Here is a 9,380-nt window from a genome sequence, read left to right on the forward strand (position 1 = left end):
GAAAGAAAGAAAGAAAGAAAGAAAGAAAGAAAGAGAGTATGTCTACCTGTTGGGTCAACTACCCGCGCGTGGATGGCCATACACCCAAGAGTATATAAACAGCACAAACTAGATTTAATGGTTTGAAGAAGAACACAGAAGACTGAGTTTCTGAGTAAGGAAAGGGGGTGGACCTGGGAGGAATTGGGGGAGGAGGCACTTCAATGACTGAAACACATTGTATAAAATTCTAAAACTAATAAGAAGGGTTTTAAAAAATAAAAACCTTAAGAGTTTCACTCTTTCAAATCAGCCAGTCATGCATTAGAACTGCAGCAACGTCCTCTGATGGGAAGGGACAGGCTCAACAAGTGCTTCTGAAGGTCAAGATACAGTCCCTATGCTGGTAGTTCTGTAAAACTGTCCGGAGCCAGAACACAAGAAACTTGGCCATGTGTGCAGGAACCCTGTCTTCTGTCCTCCAAGTGTTCACGCAGCTCCCGACACCTCCATATGCAAAGCCCCACTCACAATGCCCATGTCAGTGTATTCCAATTCTGCTTTTACAGAGGAACGTGACTACTACCTGTGGAACATCACCAAGAGTTGTCCACCACATTGGAAAACTGTGTCACCTTATGTAACACTGTCTGGGCTAACTGGTTTACTACTGTAGCCCACCCACATCTGTTTACAGCATACAGTTGTCACGGTTAATGAATGTTTATCTCACTCCTGTTCAAAAAAGGAAATATACAAGTGTCCGCACTGTCCGAGAGAGAGAACATAACTTTCTTATCCATGTTATTTTATTTCCACTTCTCTCCAATAGTCACTGGAACGTTCAGCAGTTCTCATTCATTCTATCTTCTGTCCACCTCGAGCTCAGCAAACACACCACCAGACCTGCTGTTTCCCCCACACATCTTGTCCCTTTTATGTGCATTTTCTGCTACAAATGGATTAAAGTATATGTGCAGACACGTCATGTTATGCATAAATTTGATTCCCCAGTAGCATTGCAGAATCCTGCCAAAGAAAGTTCAAGTTCCTTACTGAACACAGAGCTATGGCTCTAACTATATGGAGCAATTCAAAGAAATTGCATTTCCTTACCCTGGATCCTTGTGTCCTGCAGCTACTCAGCTAATTGTCATGCCACCCGGCAAGATCATATGTGGTATGTTGTGCGGATTTACGTCTCTGCTTCTGTCTGAGAGTGCATGATGCCTTCCATCCACTCACCAGGAACTCAGCACAGAGGAGAATCCCAGGAGAACCCTTGGGATGAGATAGCAGATGCAAATCCTCAAGGCATTGCTCTCAGGATAGACTTGTGAGTGACTTAGTCAATGCCCTGCCCAGACCAATCTAAGAAACTCAGAGCTCCTTGTGCACAGCTCTCTCCAGCACCTACCCCCTATCCTTGTGGGCCAGGATAACAGAGCACCCACCTTGGCATCCCCCAAATGTCTCATACAGAGAGGTAAATACACAGTATTTAAATAAATGGTCACGGATCTCATTACTGGCAGTACTGTCCTTCAAGTATATTATTGATTTAAAAGGCTTTGTTAAATTTGTCCGAGGGCCTGAACATCACTTAAGACTTTTTTTAATGGATAAATGTAAGTTTTAAAGTGAACTTTTATATTACAAGCCAACTGTCAGCTAAAAGACAACTCTGTGTACTGTGTCACCCAGCCTAGGAGACACATCTGTGTGAAAAACAGAAGTGTCAATCAATCACGAAGAAGAATCCAAATATTTGATTCTATGGCATCTTGCAAACAATATTTAATCATTTTATCCTTCAAACTTAAGCCAGATGGCATTTTCTACATAAACAGAAGCAGTGGCTACTTAAAAAGAACTTTGCCTCAAATATTATTTAAGTTCTCTTGACAAATATTTCAAAGAAGAATTAGTTTGTGCTATTGCAGTTACAGTTATTAGCTGGTGTTCAGAAACAGGCGTTCTAAGAATGCACTAGACAGAATCTGTTTGGGGTCTATGCTTCAATTTCCATCAAATATAGGGTATGTATTTTGCAAAGTTAAAGATGAGGATATTGATAAATGTCTTATATTTTGAATACAATAATTTTGAAGAATAAATATGTAACTTAAAATACCTGTAATATTATGTTATATTAAAAAGAATTCACAAAACTTAGACATGCAATTGGCCTGCTATGAGAAACTTACCACTCAAGTCACCATGTCGGGCACCTTTCCATTTTGTTAATGTATGTGTATCATGGGTGTGAGAGTGCACATGCAGGAGCCAGAAGACAGATTTGGTGTTTTTCCTCAGGAAGGCTGGTCACTTCTTTTGAGATAGGCTATGTGAGTTAGCCTGTGTGGACAGGAACCCTCCTGCCTGACCTCTCCATCACTAGGATGGCATGCCAGAATCACCACACTGCCTCTTATGTGCACTGCATCCTATGTGCATTCTGGGAAGTGCTTTATGGCAGAACCTCTCGCCTAGCCCCAAACTTCCAAGAGCCACCATAAGCACAGTACTGTCTAGCAATGTTAGCCTTCTTAGGACCACCCCCACCACAATTTGAAAGTCAACCTAAAACTAAGCTATTTTCTTCTGTCAGATTCACAGTGAAAATTTACTGGGGGTGGGGGATGGGAGATGGGTTTCTCTAGAATTAAGACAACAAAAAGATGCCCTTCAATTTGGTCTTTCCAATCCCCCCTTTATTCTTAGAACCATGCCATCCTTAGAGAGAATACACAGCTCCAAAAGAATCAAGAAATGAAAACATACTTCCTAGTTCTATGTAGGGTCACCCTTCTTAATATGCCCTAATATCAAAGTGGGTCACAGTGTTCCTGAACCCAAAATACTGACTTCAAACAGACTTCTCCATTTCCTTCCTGTGTGACTTTAGGCAGGAAAAACATGTAAATTTTAGTTTTTATGTTTGTATATAAAGGGCATTAGGCATGGCTTCTCCATCAGGAGAGTGTAACACTGAAAAAGTATTTTCAATATGTTTAAGACAGTACCTGGCTCAACTAAGTGTGGACTATCATAATTATTTTATTCATTTAAAGAAGACAAAATAAATATTCCTATTTATAATGAAAATATTCTGATGTTCTCTGTAAGTCTAAAATGGAACATTTAGTAAAATTTTAGTGTTATTGATGATAGAGTTTCCAGAGAAGTCCTAAATTCACAGCCTGTGACAAATTTTCATAACCTTGATCATGCGTTTGTTTTGATTAACTTATTAAGTATGAAACTGTGAAATGTGTTTCTGCATGCAAGAACTCTGTGGTTTTGAACTGAAACATTCCTCAGCTAAGAATGCAAGAGTTTGTTTTTTTGTCTTTCCCCCTTCTGTTTTAAAAGCTGGGGGCAGAGGCTGTCTTCCATGCATCTGGGCTGTGCTCCATTCTGATGCAGCCGTCCTCTTACACTCAATAAGCATTACACCAACTAACAAAGAAGATAGTTACATATCTTTATGTTATTAAATTGCAGAGTAAAATCGGGTACAGTTCAGCCTATGGGAAAGGCATGTTAAAGAGGCTGCAGTACTGCCTTGGCTCACATGGACCGAAAGACCCTTCCTGACCCAATTGGTTTGCTTTCTTACAGAGTACACCTCAATAAAGAGCTAGGAACACTACATATCTATGAAGCAAGAGAGGAAATATGTATTTATTTCCTCTAGTCTCTGGAGGTACTTGTGGTCCATGACTAAAAAAGTCTCAAAGCTGCTCTGCTCTGTAAAGATTATTTTATCACTCTGGGAGTAATATGAGCATAAAGTCTTACCTTAAAAAATACTCATAACTTCAAAACTCCCACACATAAGCCATCCCTACTTTGCAGGCCTCTGACGGCCCTGTGAAACCAGCAAGCATTGTGCTTTTGTGTAAATGTTACTTGGTGACCATGGGACTCTAAGAAACTGTAAACAGAAATCTGAAATAAACAAAGTATCTCAACTTTCACTTTCTACCTTGGAATAAGCATGAAGTAATTTCCCATTAATTTAAATTTTATCTTAGTAACTAGTCGGTAAAAGACAAAGTTTCAAGGAGTTAATCAGAGAAAAGGCATGAACTGGGATGGAATGAGGTATGTTGTGTGTTTCCTGGATTGCCAGTAATATGACATGCGATCCACTTTCATAAGATGTATGCAGGCACAGCGATCTCTACAAATTGAGTAAAAATAAAAAGTCACTCAGCGTTTTTCAAGAAGCAAACTACTTTTCAGTATTCCATAGACTTAGACATTTTTAAACATTCAGATAGTCTACCAAAAATCGGATCAGATATGCCTTTATATTGCCAAAAATGGGATTGGACCCACATCCTGCATGTTTCTAGCTATCTCATTCTTGAACATCTTAGAAGAGCAGGCTTTGTTCCCATCCCCCCCCCCCCACACACACACACCCCAGGCATCAGCAAGGAAGCTCTGAGAGCCAAGTCAAAAGCACTGACGAGGTGATAGTTTCCTCCTGTCTGTCTGACCAGTCAGCAGACAAACGTACATACTTGGAGAACTTAAGTGTAGGATAAGGGGTGAAGTGGATCTGAAAACAGTGAGTCACAGCTTGATTCTCTTCAGGAAAGGGGGTTGAGCACAAGAGGATGGAGACAAAGTATGCAGCCAAAAGTGCCAAGTGGCAGGCCACAAAGTCCTTTCCTGGAGTCCATGGGTAGGGGTGTGTGGAAGAGGGACACTTAGTGGAGGACACTAAGCTAGGAAGGGGAAGGTTGAAGGAGATAGAACACAAAGAGAACTGCCAAGTGGCTCACCCCTTTCTCCAAAAATCTGAGTAGTGCTCAAGAAAGAAGAGTATATTGGAGGGAACCCTGTTTATCATGAACAACGGCCCTGAACCGAGAGGTACTCCATGAAGGAGCAGCCCATGGGGGGCGGGGGGACTTTGAGGGTGTATATAAACACTTGGAGGTGACTTCCTCATTCAGTGGAGAAGTGACTTATTTCCATACTGGATGATCAATATTCTCAGGGAGTCTTCATGGCTACACAAGTAAGCCCCACACTGAAAACAGCACGTGAAGTAGCCAAACTAAAACATGTACACTTACATGCACACTTACATGCACAGTGTAAGGACCAAACTACTGACCTGTTAAAGTTCTGATTAGTTTAAGCACAAGAATTCTCTAGTGTAGATTTCTAAATCTTTTACTCACATATTAAAGGATAAGTGTGGGACAAGTTTTTATTTATAGATGTACCCTGCACAAGTACCCAATGGGTGAAATAGATAAAACTTTATGATATGAACAATTTTAACATATTACTCTCTTTACAAATTCTTTCCCAGGAGTCACTGACAGGTAAGACTTCAGACATTTGACCAAAATTGAATATTTGCTAAGTCTATGACATGTGCTATCACTGGTGAATAATCCAGAGGTGTCTATCCTACACAATGCTACACATTTGAAAATATAACAGTAAAATGTTTGCTTTTTTTAAGTTGGGCTTGAAAAAAAATCAGATTGTCAGCAAAACCTCAACCAATCAATAGGAAAAAAATTAGAAATGTGAAGTGCTATTTAAAATATTGACATTAGTGTGTGACTTGATTAGATGGAGTGTTGAACCTGCATGCAATCACCCCGATGCCTGCCTGTGCATATATTGTGCAAAATGTCCCAGTATTAATCTTACCTACGTTATTCTTTACTGTCAAAACACTTGTGGGGTCATAAACGTCACATAAATGTCATGTTTATGCACATTGGCTCTTTATATAAATGGATGCAAACAAACGCTCCCTATCTGAGGTAATAGATGGCTAGGTACGATCTTGAAAAGGTTTCTTAAGTCTCGGGAACAAAAGATGAGGCAGACGGTGGTGTCTTTCAGTGCCACTCAGGGCAACTTTATCCCCAGGTCTCCTTGATATATTGCCTTGGAAAAAGCCTCAGAGCGCTTTCCTTAGAGACCTGTTCTAGCTCGTTCCGAGGAACCAAGACTGCTCACCACCGAGGAATAAATGCATGTACGTCTCTGTATTCTGAGGACCGTGCATACACAAGAGCTATCATACTCCCTAAGTCTAGTCCGACAAGTGTGTGCATGCAAGTGTGGCATTTACCATCAAGCGATTAGGAAGAGAGGGCAACCGGGGCTCCTTTCTTATGTACAACTGTTTCATCTTTTTGGTCAAGTTAGGCTTTTCAGGGACTCATACTTGCGTGTCTCCCCCACCAGGAAGAAGCATTTCTTTAATAATCTGTCAGGGCTAACAAGCCAGGCAGCTTTGTTTGTAAGTCCACTGGGCGCCATATGGCAGTTTCCAGTTCCTTTACCAACTCAAGTCTTACTAGACTGCCACAGTGAAGCATCTCTAAAGACCTCTTGAGGACCTGCAATGCCCGGGCCACTTACCTAGCTCCCAGGGACCCAGCTCAGCTCAGCCAGCAGCTCTGGCTCCTGTGCCACAGGGGGGCTGTGGGATTCCCTGCTCCCTCAGAGGATTCCTCTCCTGCAAAGGTCCCTTTTGCCAATGATGTGTCGTAGAAAATCCCCCTCCCCTCCACAGAGAGGAGGGTCTGCCCGGCTGGCTGGAGCTCCAGGCAGCTTTCCTTCCTTCTTTACATCTCTCACTCCGGTTTGCAGTCTCTAGTAAGAAGGTTCACAGAAGCCGCATTGATAAGTAGCGAAGGCATCCTTTAAAAAGAACAATAATCTTCCTCGATCGTCACCCGCCTTTCCCCGCGTGGAGCCCCCATCCCCCTGCCGCCGCCGCCGCCGCCCAGACCAGAGAGGGCTGGAGTGAAGGGGGAAAAAAAAAATCAAGAGGTTCTCTGCGCGCCGCACCAGCCCTGGACTTGGCGCTGGATCCCGCTGCCCGAGGCGCGGCTGCGGCCAGCGGGGGCGGCGGGTGCTCGGGGGCACTCGGTGGAGCTCGGTGGGTGTGTGTCTGTGCAGCAGCGACGCTGGCTCCGCGGGAAAAGCCAGGCGGGGCGCTCCGGGCGCGGGTCCCCCGCCCCGTAGCTCCGACCAGGCGCTCACAACACGCCCGCGGCCACCCAAGCCTCGCGCTCCGCCTTCCGCGCTCCGCGCACCCGCAGGCAGAGCGGCCGCCAGCGCCTCTCCGTTTCTCCTCCTCCCGCGGGCTCCCAGGCAATCGCGCCTCTCGGGGGTGGGCGGCGGGGATGCACCGCTGGCCCGGCACCTCCTGGGAAACGCCAGGCTCGGCCTCCCGGCGCCTGAGCTCGGCGGGCGACAGCGCCCCCGGTGCCCAGGGGTGCGGCCCGGGCGCGGACGGTCGGGCGCCGCCCACACCTCGCCGGATCCTCCCTCGGCTCCTGCGGCCGCTCCACACCCACCTGTCTCTCTCGGTGGCTTGCACACGGACATACTGGGCAAGGGGTCCATAGGCCGGCGGCCACCCAACACACGCGGCCGGGGAAGCCCTGGTAAGCCCGCCGAGATGCTTCCGCAGCTTCCTGGATTTCCTGGCCTTTCTCTTCCATCTGCTGTGCTCTCCCGCTGCCCGACCCCTAAGCGGCCACAACCAGTTCCACCATGGGGAACTGGGACAAGGACATATGGCTCCTGAGGATGGACCACGGAGTATTTTCCCACAAAAGAAGTTTCTCGGATAAAAAGGAGCCCAGGTGGAATCTGACTTCACTTCTATCCAGGAGTCACTGGCCTTTCTGTATCTGAGGCTAAAGCTGGGTAGGTCTCTTTAGACACTTTGACTCTTGTTTCCCACAGGGGTGCTATGACAGCCACCCCCCCCCCACACACACACACAGTCCACCAGAGACCTGGGAGTGAGAGATTCCCAGGATTCAAAGATGAACCGCCCCACAGTAGGGAGAGGGAACATATAGAGTCCACCTCCAGCAGGAAGACAGGACATCAAATGAGGGGGGGGGTGCCATCCCACAGTCATATCTCTGACCCATAATTGTTTCTGTCTGAAAGAATTACAGGGATGGAAATGGAGAGGAGCCTGAGGAAAATAAGGTCCAGTGACAGGCCCAAAGTGGCATCCAGCTCAAAGGGAGGTCCCAAGGCCTGACACTATTACTGAGGCTATGGAGCGCCTCACACAAAGGGATCTATCATGACAGCCCTCCAAAAGACCAAACAAGCAGCTGAAAGAATCAGATGTAGATATTTGCACCCAATCAATGGACAGAAGCAGCTGACCCCTGTTGTTGAATTAGAGAAGGCTGAAAGAAGCTGAGGAGAAGGGCGATCCGATCCTGTAGGAGGACCAGCAGTCTCAATCTGGACCCTTGAGATCTCTCAAACACTGAACCACCAAACAGACAGCATACACCAACTAATATGAGGCCCCCAACAAACATACATTAGAGGACTGCCAGGTCTATGTTCATTCAGAGATGATGCACCTAACCCTCAAGAGACTGGAGGCCCCAGGGAGTTTAGAAGTCAGGTGTGTTGGAGTGTGGGGGCATCCAAGTGGAGAGGGGGTAAGGTGGGGAGGAGGTGTGGGATGTGGAACAGTCTGAAGGTGGATGGGGGCAGGGAATGGAATATGGTGTTTGAAAAATAAATTGAAAACAAAATTAAATTAAAAATAAACCTGGTTTGCGTGCTTTAGTGGTCTGGAATTTTATGCAAAATTCTCCCTTAAAAAGAGGGCCATAAGCTGGATACCCCAGGCCCCTTCCCTACTTTGGAGTGTAATAAAGACAGTAAACTTGAACAAAATTCCTGGGATCTGCAGGTTCCTGACTCAGGTACACCTTGATAGGTGGAAAATTACGCAGCCAAAACAGTTGAGTGTCTTTCAGGAAAACACATAACTTAAAACACTTTTTCGAACAGAATTCAGGGCATGAAAATATATTCAAAGTTGGGACCCCCCCCCCAACATGACTTATGGCTAAGACTGTCTACCTACTGTGTTTCAAACATATCTCACGTAGTCCTATGAACAGGGGATGGCTGGCACACCCTTTCCAGTTTCACTGTGCTGAAATCCTGTCTCTCCTGTGCGAGTGATCTTTTTGTGCTGTCAGACATCGCTGGATGTTCACTCTGGAAACTGGTTCTTCTAAGTCCATCACTCTCCATTAAGAAACTTGCCTTGGCTTCTCTTTCCTCTCCCTGAGACTTCTGAAGTGTGAGCACCAAGAACAGAATGCCTGGATTCTAAAACCTTTATCATTATCCTGGTCTGGACCCAAGCGCCAGCTCTAAGTGTTCAGGAGCTTGCAGGAAGTGCATTCCCTCGCCCCCAGCCTTTCCATAGAGTTTACACTTTTTCCTGCAGACAGTGTGTCTCCAGAACAAGCTTGAAGCCATCAGTGAGCCTGCACAGCTGTGTCACTGAGTCTTCTCTCTCTCTCTCTCTCTCTCTCTCTCTCTCTCTCTCTCTCTCTCTCTCTCTC

General features: G+C 45.5%; 1 protein-coding gene and 1 pseudogene across 1 annotated transcript in view; both read right to left on the reverse strand.

The window, feature by feature from the left end:
- Positions 1–7,038, reverse strand: part of Kcnb2 (potassium voltage-gated channel subfamily B member 2) — a 419,439-nt gene extending 412,401 nt beyond the window's left edge. Inside the window, exon 1 of the mRNA XM_029533359.1 lies at positions 6,391–7,038. The gene's annotated coding sequence lies outside the window, so the exon portion shown is untranslated. The remainder of the gene's footprint in view (positions 1–6,390) is intronic.
- LOC110339003 overlaps positions 6,704–9,380 on the reverse strand; it is a 65,012-nt pseudogene continuing 62,335 nt past the window's right edge.

This window comes from Mus pahari, chromosome 22 (assembly GCF_900095145.1).
Source record: "Mus pahari chromosome 22, PAHARI_EIJ_v1.1, whole genome shotgun sequence".
Taxonomy (NCBI): Eukaryota; Metazoa; Chordata; class Mammalia; order Rodentia; family Muridae; genus Mus; species Mus pahari.